We start from the raw sequence: 14,603 nt of genomic DNA, 5'->3' as shown, positions 1-14,603 counted from the left end.
AGCTCTTACTTCTACTGGTGACAAAGGGCCTCTCGCTCAGAGTAAAAGGCAGACTGTATGACGCATGTGTACGAACAGCCATGCTACATGGCAGTGAAACATGGGCCGTGACTGCTGAGGACATGCATAAGCTCGCAAGAAATGAAGCCAGTATGCTCTGATGGATTTAAAATGTCAATGTGCATACTCGACAGAGTGTAAGTACCTTGAGAGAAAAGTTAGACCTAAGAAGCATCAGTTGTGATGTACAAGAGAGACGATTGCGCTGGTATGGTCATGTGGCAAGAATGGATGAGGATAGCTGTGTGAAAAAGTGCCACACCCTAGCAGTTGAGGGAACCTGTGGAAGAGGTAAACCCAGGAAGACCTGGGATGAGGTGGTGAAGCATGACCTTCAAACATTAGGACTCACCGAGGCAATGACTTGTGACTGAGACCTTTGGAAATATGCTGTACATAAGAAGACCCGGCAAGCCAAGTGAGACCATAACCCATAGCCTTTGCCAGGAGTGTAGCCAGCCCACTTATGCATACCTTTCCTTCATTGGACACTAAACTCTGTTTGCGAAGACCTGTCGAGGCACGTGAAATCGAAATTGAACCAAATTTGATGACTGGCACCCATGCCAACCTTTCCTTCAGTGGACACTAAACTCTGCTTGTGAAAACTTGTTGGGGCAAGTGAAATCGAAATCAAAATTGAACCAAATTCGGTGACTGGCACCTGTGCCACTGGAGCGCTAATAGCACTGTCCGAGCATGATCATTGACAGAGCAGCTGTCTGGCTTCTGTGCAGGTGGCACATAAAAAGCACCATTTGAGCGTGATCGTTACCAGTGTCACCTTACTGGCACGTGAAAAAACATTTGAGCAAGGTCGTTGCCAGTGCCCCTGGACTGGCTCCTGTGCAGATGGCACATAAAAATCACCATTTGAGTGTGGCCATTGCCAGTACTGCCTGACTGGCCCTCGTGCCGGTGGCACGTAAAAGCACCCACTACACTCTTGGAGTGGTTGGCGTTAGGAAGGGCATTCAGCTGTAGATCAGATTGGAGCCTGGTGCAGCCATCTGGTTTGCCAGTCTTCAGTCAAATCGTCCAACCCATGCCAGCATGGAAAGCAGATGTTAATCGATGATGTATGTATGATGATATATATATATATATTTGCTAAAAAAGATTTCCATTATAGTTTCACATGTATATGTAGACAATAGGCTTCTTTTAGTTTTAGTCTACCAAAACCACTCACAAGACTTTGTTTGACCCAGGGCTGTTGTAGAAGAGACATCCAAGGTGTTATACTGAACTCAAAACCCATAGTTGGAAAGTAAAATTCTTAACCAGACAACCATGCCTCCTATCATGGATAAAGAAGTGATCTCGGTCTAAGCAATAATAGTTACAACTACAAAAAGCCAATGAAGGACCTCTACGTAGTTGTTTAACTCATCAGAAATAGCAGCCAAATTACATCCTACAATTTTTTTTTAAATAGATAGAACACATTGAATAGCGCTTAGTCCTATATAATGTCTGGGTTGGGAGGAATGAGAAGACAACAGTAGAAACCTGCTTAACCATAGATGTGCTGTCAGGGCTGATCTGGGGATAAACAAACATCAAAACTCAGCTGTTTCATTTATCATTTGGGAAATGATATCTAGATCATGGTTTGAGAAGAAATCTGAAAGAGCAGAAAAACAATTCTTCAGTATGGGGAAAAGATCTAGAAAAGGGAAAACTTTGGACAGAACATGTATGAAATTAGTGATTTGTATGTGCATTTGTGAATATGGTTTAATAAGAAGGCATGTTCATGCATGAACATAAATAGCATGGCTGTGCGGTAAGAAGCTTGCTTCCCAACCACATTGTTCCAGGTTCAGTCCCACTGTATGGTACCTTGCGCAAATGTCTTCTACAATAGCCCTGGGCTAATCAAAGCCTTGTGAGTTGATTTGGTAGATGGAAACCAAAAGATGCCAGCCATATATATGAATATATGTATGTTTGTTTTTATATATGAGTTTGTCCCTCACCATCACTTGACCACCAGTATTGGTTTACATCCCTGTAACTTAGTGATTCAACAAAAGAGACTATTAGTACTGGGGTTAATTTGTTTGACTAAGGCATAGCCACAGTCAGCTGATAAATAAAAAGTAAAAGAAAAATACACATACTTTCACAAACACACATACATCTCTAATTTTGCACATACATGTATAATCACTAGTGTTAGTTGTGTACCCAAATGAGAGAAAGCATGTGTGTAATTGTCTTCATATATATTCTGTCCATACACTTAAGCAGATGTGTGTGTATGCGTGTGCGTACATATGTTTGAATATATGTGGGTGTGTATTTGCATGCACGTGTGTGTGCTTCATATGAACAGTTGCTAATAAAACAACCACTGTGCCATCTAAAATACTTTGCAGCATTTATCTATGACATATATTTATGAGGGTAGGGAAAGTCTTGTGATAAATAACAGATGTGATTAAGTCTTGTCCTCTGGAAGAGAAGAGCATGTCTAAGGAGAGATGGGGGGTAGGGAGTGAACAGGAGATGAGCTGTTTATAAATTCACTAACTCTGAAATCATAAATATCAGCAAAGTTTGGAACTGTTAATAGGTGATAGGGTTGACATTTGCAATGAGAGCTGTGTGCCATATGAAATTAGGGAGTGTGATGTGGTGACAGAAGTTATTCAGCGCCACTTTCATAGCAGACCTTTGCAAAAATAAATACTTTGTTTTATGTTGCAATGTAATAGCCTTGTTATCATTTAATAAAAATATTTTCTTTCCTTGTCACAAGAACAATTAGTCTTGTAGCTTATAACAACATTATCAACTTTTGTTTAGAAATGTAGATTCCAAGTTCAAATTCAGTCTGGGACAATGTACATAACTTGGAATTAGATACTTGATGTCAACTGGAAACTGAAACATTTTGTAAAAGTAGATATTTTAAATATCCACTGTAAAAATGAGGTTAATAATTTGGAAAATTTATCGTCTTATTATCAACAATTCATCTGACATTTAGATGTTTAAAAATCAGACATTTGATGACTATCTTTTTACATGACTAAGTCAGGAAGACAGGCAGTTTTCATGACCTTTATCAGAACCTTCAAAACTGGGGGAAAGAGGAAGTTATCCACACTCTATAGACCTGGCCTAAATGCTTGCTTACAGCTGTGTGGTTTCTACAAAAGAAATATGCAAGGTCTGGTACTTTATTTTATTGACCCTAGAAGGATGAAAGGTAAAGTTAACTTTGGCAAGATTTGAACTCTCTTTGTAAAGAGTCAGAAGAAGTATAGCAAGGCATTTTTTTATTTTCTAATATTCTAATGATTCTACTAACTCACCACCTTGCCATTAATAATGGTTTCAAATTTTGGCACAAGGTCAGCAATTTCAGGAGAACTCTAAGTCAGTTAAATTACTCTTAGTGCTCAATTGATACTTATTTTATCAACTTGAAAGGATGAAAGGCAAAGTTGGCCTTGGTGAAATTTGAACTCAGAACATAAAGGTGGGCAAACTGTCACTAAACATTTTACCCAACATTCTAACAATTCTGCCAGCTCACTGTCTTATAACTTACCATTAATAATAATAATAATAATCCTTTCTACTGGAGGCACAAGGCCTCGAACTGTGGGGAGGGGACTAGTCAATTACATCAATCCCAGTGTCTCACTGGTACTAAATTTATCGATCCTGAAAGGATGAAAGGCAAAGTCGACCTCGGTGGAATTATTAATAATAATAATAATAATAATTCTACAGCTACAAAGCCTGAAATTTTAGAGGAAGGGGACTAGACAATAATGTTGACTCCAGTGCCCAACTTATTTTATTGACCCCCAAAAAGATGAAAGACCAAGTCAATATTAGTGACATTTGAACTCAGAACATAAAACTGGAAGAAATGCCACTAAGCATTTTGTCCAGCATGATAACAATTCTGTCTGCTTACCACCTTAATATTAATAATAATAATAATAATAATAATCCTTTCTACTATAAGCACAAGACCTGAAATTTTCGGGGAGGGGTTAAGTTGATTACCTCAACCGTAGTACTCAGCTAGTACTTAAATTATCAACCCTAAAAGGATGAAAGGCAAAGTCAACCTTAGCAGAATTTGAACTCAGAATGTAACAACAGACAATATACTGCCAAGCATTTCACCAGTGTACTAACAATTCTGCCAGCTCGCCACCTTAATGATAATAATAAGAATCTTTTCTATTATAGGCACAAAGCCTGAAATTTTGAGGGAGGGTACTAATCGATTACATTGACCCTAGTATTTCACTGGTACTTAATTTACTGACCCTGAAAGGATGAAAGGCCAAGTCAACCTCAGAACTTAGCGACAGGTGAAATACCGCTAAGCATTCCATCCAGCATGCTAACAATTCTGCCAGCTCACCACGTTAATAATAATAATAATAATAATAATAATAATCTTTTCTACTCTAGACACAAGGTTTGAAATTTTGGAGGAGGGGACCAGTTGATTAGATCGACCGTAGTATGTGACTGGTACTTAATTTATCAACCCCAAAATGATGAAAGACAAAGTTGACCTTGGCAGAATTTGAACTCAGAATGTTGAGTGAGAAGAAATGCCGCTAAGCATTGCCTCCAGGCTATTCTGTCAGCTCACCACCTTAATAATAATAATAATAATATTAATAATAATAATAATAAATGTTTCAATTTTTGGCACAAGGCCTGAAATTTAGGGAGATGTAAGCTAATTGCTTTCATTGACTTTAGTACTTAATTGGTGCTTATTTTATTGACCCTGAAAGAATGAAAGGCAAAGTTGACCTTGGTGGAATTTGAACTCAGAGTGTAAAAAGCAAGAAGAAATGCCACTCAGCATTGCATCCAATGTGCTAATAATTTTGCCAGCTCACTATCTTAATAATGGTTTCAAGTTTTGGCATAAGGCCAGACTTTCATGGGAGGTGGTCAGTTGATTGTATCAACCCCAGTGCTCAACTGCTACTTATTATATTAACTCCAAAAGCATGAAAGGCAAATTTGGCATCAGCAGAATTTGAACTTGGAATGTAATGATGAATGAAATGTCACTAAGCATTTTGCCCAGCATGCTAATGATTTCTGCCAACTTGCCACCTTAATAATGATAATAATTATGCTTTCAAATTTTAGCACAAGGCCAGCAGGTTTTAGGGGAGGGAGTAGGTTGAATACATCAACCCCAGTACTCAACTGGTATTTATTTTATTGACCTCAGAAGGATGGAAGATAAAGTTGACCCAAGTAGCATTTGAACTCAGAATGTAAAACCAGAAGGAATACCACTAAGCTTTTCATCCAACACACTAATGATTCTACCAGCTTTCCACCTATAATAATAATAATAGTAATTACCTATGGTTTGTTGTGATAAAACTCACTCAGTCCACTCTGTGGAGTGGTTGGTACTAAGACGGGGCATCCGGCTATAAAATCCCTATCAAAACAGACAGCAAAGCATAGTGCAGTCGTCTGCCTAGCCAACTCCCATCAAACCATCCAACTCATGCCAGCATGGAAAGTGGATATTAAATGATGATTGATATATATATATATATATATATGTATACTGACAGATTTATCACTATATTTTTGTTCATAATACACATAGGTATACAATACATATAGAAAAAAGAAATCAAATGCATGGATACACCCATACAAATGAGAACATATTCATTCAAACATTGAAATAGATATTGACAGTAATCTAGGTCACTTTTGACGTAGTGAATGTTGTCTATATAGTGCCCACTGAGCCATTTGCTTCATAATCTGATAGTTATGTGGAGAGAGAACAACTGAATTAGGCGGGAAATAATGTTAAGTTTAAAAAGGTCTAAGTAATGTCCCATTTTATAGTTGTAAAAAGATGGTACAGTGTTGAACAATACTTTCATAATTAAACACTTCTTTCCAATAGTGACTCACATTATTGAATACTTTCATTTCTAAATATTCTTTGATGAAACATTTTCAATTAAGCTATGTCGTCAAGCATCAATATTCATTTTAATACCCAGTCACTTATGTGACTGGGTATTACAAACAAGGTTATTTGGTGGCTTTTGATAAGACATACTAGCTAACATGGATTTTGTTACTGTTAATACTGCTAGAAATGATCTGCTCAACAGATTTGATATAAGATTATGCATACCTTTTATTTTTAACTTGTTTCAGTCATTAGACTGCAACCGTGCAGGAGCACTGCCTTAAAGAATTTTTAGTCAAATGAATTGACCTCAGTACTTTTTTTGTTCTTTAGAAGAATGGCCATTCTCAGTATGTAGAAAAGGAGTTGATGTAAACTCTGTACACTACTCAATGTAAACTATGGACACACAAAATCTATTGTGGCATCACAGGTAGACTGTCAGAAAAATTAAGCCTCATATGTGACAGATGTGCTGGAGCACCATGTACTATACACCGGAAATAGATTCTTTTAAATGTCCTGATGGTTCACTAGAAATAGTTGATAGCTTATGTTATCTAGGAAATAAAATTAACAGGAAGGTGGTTGCTCTGAAAGTACAGTAGCTAGAATAAGAATGGGTTGAAAAAGTTCAGGAGCTACTACCACTGCTGGCAACAAAGGTCTTTTCCTTCAGATGGAAGAGCAGATTGTAGGACATTCATATTAGAACTATGATGCTGCATGAAAATGAAACATGGGCTGTGAATGTAGAGGGCTTGAGAAGACTGGAAAGAAATTAAGCTAGCATGTTCTATTGGATGTGCAATGTAATTTTACATAAATAACATAAGAAAAAGTAGTCATAAAATGGATCAGATGTAGTGTGCAAGAAAGCTGTGCTGGTAAGGACAAGTAATGCATATGGACAAGGACAACTGCATTAAGAAGCACTAATCACATGACATGGATAAAACTTACAGAAGAGGGAAACTCAGGAAGACATAAGATGAAGTGGTGAAGATTGAACTCAGGACTTTGAACCTCATGGAGGAGAGGACAAAGGACTAGAATGACTGGCGATATGTGGTGCTCCAGAAGACCTGGCCATTGTGGAAGCACAATGAGTATATATAAGCACAACTGGACCCCTTACCCTCTTTCCTCCTGAAACTATCCACACTATATATAATATCTCAAGCCTCAGTGTCCTGGTTCTGAAATTGTGAGTAGAATTGCACTCTTCATCGTTTTTTCCCTGATGGCACTTACCTTTCTCACTATCTGGAACTATTTCACTAAATATCCAGCTTTCATTTTACTGCAATCCTCTCCACTCACATTTTACATCAATCACCCTTTTGTACCACCAAATTATTTCTCCTCATTCACTGTTGCAAAAATATAAATAAGAAGTTTGTAATATTCTATTTTATTTTTAATTAATAAACATTTTTATTTTGAAAATTGGCCTTCATTTCTTAATTTTGTATAATTAAAGTCTGTCTGGAGCCTACTGATTCATTTGATTGAGCTTATCTCAGCTTCTTAGGCAGTTAATTGCGATCACAAAACTCCTTTCTGAATGGAACACCAGTCAATCACAAGGTTAACTCTTAACTACTGCTGCTGACATTTATTTTCAGACCTCTTTAGGACCAGAAGATATTCCAGCTCCCAACAGATGTTGACACTTCACAAGGGTAAAGTGATGCCAACAACAGAGTACTGCTTACACATCCTGGATTGTATCCAGAGAAGGGCCACACTGCTGATTGGTACTTCATCACCATAGGAAACACTCCAGCCTTTGTTTTACAGACATACTGTCTCCTCTCTCTGTCGTTTCTATTGTTACTATAATGGCATATACTTCTTGGAGTTGGCTTGCTTCATACCTCCTCCACTCAGGTACCCTCAACTCACACATCTCTCATTACCCTTGGGTGTGTCCAATCCCACTTTCCCCACATTAACCATTAGGTCCCCTCCTTCTTCCCAAGATCACCAGTCTTCTAGAATCTCCTCCCCATTCACGTTTTTCCAGTGGTATTGACTTGCAACAGCTCAAATGAAACATTAATAGCATTAATTCTCCAATCTCAGAGGGCCTGCATGAGTCATGTGTCCTGCCTCTTCTTCCAGACTCAGTAAGTAAAAAAAATCAGGGATTAAATGTGCTGTTCAGTACAAGAGTCAAACTCACAACTTCACAATTCTAAGTCCAACACATTGAGCATTGAGGAAATGACAAAGGACCAGGAGATGTGGTGATTTGCTGTACTTGATAAGATGCATCAAGCTAAGTAAAATCACTGTCTTCCACACATACAGGCTTGTCCTTCAGATGCCAGTGTGACTTAAAAGGCACCCATGCTGGTGCCACATAAATGCACTTGTGCCAGTGGCATGTAAAAAGTACTCAGCACATTCTGTTAAATGGTTGGTATTAAGAAGGGCATCTAGCCAAACCGCTAAGTTATGGGGATGAAAACACAGACACACACATATATACAATGGGCTTCTTTCAGTTTCCATCTACCAAATCCACTCACAAGGCTTTGGTCGGTCTGAGGCTATAGTAGAAGACACTCTATAGAGTTTAATTTCATGTAGCCACTTGTTGCCAACTTTTCTGCTCCACCCATACTGTTGTGGATATTACCCATTTTTCTGAGCTCTTTTCACAGCTATACCCAGTTTGAAATTTGCAAGGAAGGGAGTGGGGCTTGTTTGTAGTTTGTAGAGAAAACAAGGAAGGGAGTGGGGCTTGTTTGTAGTTTGTAGAGAAAACGTTAAACATGCCTGATAAAGAAACATGGAAGATTTTCCCTCTATTCATTACTAAATCTCTTTCCCACTTCTTCATTGTTAAAAGTAAAGAAGCTAGAAAAGATCAATCGTAATTCAGTCTAATTGTCATCTTAAATGACTGAGGTTTTCCTTTCCCTGTCTCTATCACTTGACTCCTTTTCTCAATGGTTAAGAGAGTAAAGGTACATGGCTCAGTGGTTAGGGGTATTCAGCCCATGATCATAAAATCATGAGTATGATTCCTGATGACGTGCTGTGTTCTTGCACAAGGCACTCTATTTCACCTTGCTGCAGTTCACTCAGCTGGCAAAAATGAGTTGTAGTTGTAATTCAAAGGGGCCAACCTTGTCACATTCTGTGTGAGGCTGAATCTCCTTGAGAACTACATTAATGGTATGCATGTCTATGGAGTATTCAGTCACTTGTGCATTAATTTTACGAGCAGACTGTTCCATTGATCAGATAAACAGGAACCTCATTGTTGTGAGAGATGGAGAGCCATTTTTTAAAAAGAGTGAAAGAAAAGGAATTGTTCCATATCAAACGGCAAAAATGTTGTGTTTTGTATAAGCAGTGATATAGTTGCTATTCCGTCATGTAGTGACTTCACCCTCAACTCATGCTCAGTTTGATAATAATAGCCTGCGCATTGGTGTTTATCTAGGAACTTGGCCTCCAGATCTGTAAGACTCATGAATGCCACTGTTATGATCAGTTTAACACCCATAGTGACCCTAACAACTAAAAGGATTTTCCTGCCCCAATATAGGATCTTTATTCTTTTTCTTCCAACAACTTGAAGGTTTATCTTGCTCCAGTCCACTCAGCTGGCCAAAAGGAGTTGTAGCTGTAATTCAAAGGGACCAGCTTTGTCACATTCTGTGTGAGGCTGAATTTCCCTGAGAACTACGTTAATGGTATGCATGTCTGTGGAGTACTCAGCCACTTGCATGTTAATTTTATCCTTGTGTGGTAATGAAAAGTGAAAGTGACATCCAATATTTGTTGTAGTTATTTGTCTTTGATTTAACAAAGTGCCTCTATATCTATGTATCTACTTTTTTTTCAATGTATGTATCAATCTACTCTGGAAATACTGATAAACATTAAGAAACAGAACATGAACGCTACCTTCCTTTCAGTTACCACTCACCGTCTCTCTTTCTGTCTCACTTCCTCTTTCCCACTTTTAATTTAACACTGTATGTATGTACGTATGTATCTACTTTTCTTTCAGTGTATGCATCAGTCTACTCTGAAAATACTGATAAACATTTAAAAACAGAAAAAGGAATGCCACCTTCCTTTCAGTCACCACTCTCTGTCTCTCTCTCTCTCTCTCTCTCTCTCTCTCTCCCTCTCTCACTTCCACTCTGTCCCTCCTCTCTCCCACTTTGCCACTCATTCCAACTATACCTCCTCTGCTTAACACCTTTTATTTCTCTTTTTCTTTGTACCTCTCCCTTCAACCTTTTTACCTCTTCCTTTAAAGTAAGTGTGATACACACAAGTACGAACATACATACATAAAAAAACAAAAGTTAGCATATGAATATTATCGATGATGATATTACTCTCAGTGGCCTCAGCAGATTTTCAACATATGTCATATGACAGGTAACACTCTAGTATATATTATAAGTAATCAGATATGGTGACAAGTTTGATGAATAAGAATATATAGTAGCTGTATTGTGTTCATGGCCAAACATTTAACTCAAATAAACCAGTTCGGGCACCATATGGGAATGGAACCTGTTTTTCATTTAGTTCTCTCAGAAGAACTGAACCATGTAAAATAAAGGTAGGTGAGCAGAGACTCACAAATAAATCAATTTCATATATAATCTGCATATATATGTTTTTATGTATATTGTTAGATTAATAATGTTGACTCATATCTTTTATGAATTCATACATCTGTTCATCTAGTTTCCCTTGCTATACTATTATAATGCACTGACATGTTCAGACTAGTGCTTTCATCTTGGTTGTATCATACCCCTGACTTCCTTCAAGTGCATGCTATATTTGTTAATATTTTCCTAGTGGTTAGTATTATCTGACTGACTCAGGTATTGAACTCACACCCACTAGTTAAACATTTAGAACTTAACCAATGTTCTGTAGGACAATTTTCTATAGTGATGAAAATTAGGAACTTTAAACCTAAAATTATACATCTTTGGAGTTGTGGGTTTAATATTCTCTGTTAGGCTTCCATGTGGTGTTTGTCTCCATTCTAGACCAACTAAGAGGGTTATCAGAACTCAGAATGTGTACTGAGTACTTCAGTTGTTTCCTATCATGACTTTGTCCCATAACAGTTGGCAATGTCCATTTCATCATCATCTTCATTTAACGTCTGTTTTCCATGCTGGCATGGGTTGGGTACTTCGACTGGGGTCTGGGAAGCCAGGAGGCTGCACCAGGCCCCAATCTGACCTGGCAGTGTTTCTACAGCTGGATGCCTTTTCTAACACCAACCACTCCGAGAGTGTAGTGGGTGCTTTTTACATGCTACTGGCACAGGGGCCAGAGGAGCTGGCATTGACCATGATCGGATGGTGCTTTTTACATGCCACTGGCATAGAAGCAAGTCAAAGTGGCACTGGCATTGGCCACGTTCAGATGGCGTTTTTAACGTGCTACCGACATGGGGCTCTCACAACTACAATTTCCATTTGATTTGATTTTGATATTGTTGTTAATGTTGATGTACTTGACTCAATAGGTCTCCTCAAGCACGGCATGTCACCCTTCGATCCAAGGTACTTTTGAGTGGGCTAGTTATGCAGCACTGGTGTAGGTTACAGCTGTGGACTCACTTTATTTTCCGGGTCTTCTCAGTCACAGCATACCTCCAGAGGTCTCAGTCTTTTGTCATTGCCTCTGTGAGGCCCAACATTCGAAGGTCATGCTTCACCACCTCATCCCATGTCTTCCTGGGTCTCTCTCTACCCTGGATTCCTTCCACTGTTTGGGAGTGGCCCTTCACACAGCTCTCCTCATCCATCCGCAACACATGACCATACCAGCACAAACGTCTCTCTTGCACACCACATCCAATGCTTCTTGTGTCCAACATTTCTCTCAGGGCGCTTACACTCTGTCATGTATGCATCCAACGGATCATGCTAGCTTCATTTCTTTTGAGCCTACATGTCTTCAGTAGTCATGGCCCATGTTTCACTGTCATGAAGCATGGCAGTTCGCACACATGCATCATACAATCTACTTTTCACTCTGAGCGAGAGGCCCTTTGTCACCAGTAGGGGTAGAAGCTTTCTGAACTTTGCCCAGGCTATTCTTATTCTAGTGGCAACACTCTTCGAACATCCACCCCCACTACAGACTTGGTCACCTAGGTAGTGGAAGCTATCAACTACTTCTAGTTTCTCCCCCTGGCATGTGATGAAGTCTGTTTTCTGAGCGTCTGTAGTGTTTATTGCCCCTGTGCATCCGCTGCATGTGAAAGCAATCTTCCTGGTTAATCTTCCTTTGATGTTGCTGCACCTCTTATGTGTCCATAGCTTACACTGGGTACATCTTATGGAATTTCTACCTACACCTTTTCTACAGATCGAGCAGGGCCACCTACCTGAAGGGGTGTGTGATATATTTGCCTTCCTACTTACTAGAACTTTGGTCTTAGCAATATTGACTCTAAGGCCCTTCGATTCTAAACCTTGCTTCCACACTTGAAGTGTCTTCTCTAGTTCTAGAAGTGCTTCTGCTATGAGGGCCAAGTCATCAGCATAGAAGAGTTCCCAAGAGCAACCTGTCTTGAATTCCTCTGTTATTTGCCTGGAGGACTATAATGAAAAAGAGGGGGCTGAGGGCTGAACCTTGGTGGACTCCTACTTCTACCCAGAATTCTTCACTATACTCATTTCCAATCCTAACCCTACTAAAGGTGTCACTGTATAGGGCCTGCACAGCCCTTATTAACCACTTGTCGATCCCCAGTTTCTGCATCACCCACTAGACAAGGGATCTGGGGACCCTGTCAAAGGCTTTCTCCAAGTCAACAAAAGCCAAGTACAAAAGTTTATCTTTGGTTAGATATTTCACCTGCAGTTGCCATACCAGGAATATAGCATCAGTGGTACTTCTACCTGGCACAAAACCGAACTGCATCTCATCTAAGCAGACTCTCTCCCTAATTAGTTGGGCTGTGACACTCTCCGTGACCTTCATCACCTGATCCAGCAGTTTGATACCCCTGTAGTTATTTCTATCTAAAGCATCACTTTTACCTTTGTAGCAGTTGACTATGGTGCTGCTACACCAGTCATTGGGTATGACTGTATCATGAACCATCTGGTTTACAATACGGGTGACTAGGCCATAGCCCACACCACCAGATATTTTAAGTATCTCAGCGGTTATTCCTGATAGGCCGGGGGCTTTTCCTGGCTTCATATCCTTAATTACTTTATCTACTAGGGTGTTGTCTATTTGGATAGTTGGTCCCTCTACAGGATCAACATTTGGCAGGCTCTCCTTCTCCCATTCATTCTCCACATTCAGCAGCCTTTCATAATGGCTTCTTCGAGCCTCTTTCTTTTCCGAATCATTAAAAGTAAGTGCACCATCATCCATGCGGACACATTTCTCTCCTGTGACATCACAATTTTCTCTCACACACTGTCTTATGATCCGAAGTACTTCAGTTCTTTGGTCCTCATGTCGCTGGACATTAGCAAACTTCTTTTCTGCTTCACCCTTGGCTATGTATACCTGTCGCCCAGCCTCCCTTTTGGCTATCTGGTACAGTTCCCTGCTACCCCAACACTTCCAGGCTTTCCAGGCCTGTTTCTTTGCTCTGATGGCTTTGTCTACCATATTATTCTACCACCACATTACTCTAGGTCTGGAAGGGACTTTGGTGTGCAGACTTGGTGTGTGGCACTCAGTAAGCTGTACCGTAAGAATTTCCAGCTACCTTCTGTGTCCGAGGACTGTAGTTCCACAAATTATCAGCCATACTTGATTTTACTATCTCACCACAGATTGCGGCTTTTTGGAGTCCCTCTAGCCTTACTGTTTGGAAACAGATAGTATCATCTTTGTATTCACTGCCACAGCTGAATAGATGGAATGTCTGCATTTCTTTATTATAATCTCTTCTGAAGGAGGATCTGTTCAGGAGAGAAGTCCCTAAAAGCAGACCTGTTTTTGAAATTATCATGATGGTGCATGGATCACAGATCTGAATTTTTTCCAACATGCCTTTAATATTAAACAGATCACAGCAGGTTTCTAACGTTCTTGATTCCTTGTATCTCTGCTCCTGGAATGAGCAAGTAAGTTTAGTTCTTAGAACATTCAGAACATCTTCCTTCTCAGGTGTGAATCGTTTTGAAGATCTTTCTGAAGTCTCATGATCCAGCAGTACATGTGCTTCTTCCAGATGAGACCAGGTTAAAAAGATGTTGGCTACATATCTCAATTAGGTGGTTGGCTTAGGTAGCATTGTTTCCTAATACCATTTCTGCAAACTATACATCAACCTCTTTCTTCCTAAATAACTTATATCTTTTACTCTTTTACGTGTTTCAGTCATTTGACTGCAGCCATGCTGGAGCACCGCCTTTAGTCGAGCAAATCGACCTCAGGACTTATTCTTTGTAAGCCTAGTACTTATTTTATCGGTCTCTTTTGCCGAACCGCTAAGTTTCGGGGACGTAAACACACCAGCATCAGTTGTCAAGCAAAGCTGGGGGGGGGGGCAAACACAGACACACAAACATATACACACACATACATATATATATATATATATATATAT

Source organism: Octopus bimaculoides, chromosome 1 (genome assembly GCF_001194135.2).
Source record: "Octopus bimaculoides isolate UCB-OBI-ISO-001 chromosome 1, ASM119413v2, whole genome shotgun sequence".
Taxonomy (NCBI): domain Eukaryota; kingdom Metazoa; phylum Mollusca; class Cephalopoda; order Octopoda; family Octopodidae; genus Octopus; species Octopus bimaculoides.
The sequence above is the reverse complement of the archived record's forward strand: the minus strand, read 5'-3'. Positions refer to the sequence as shown.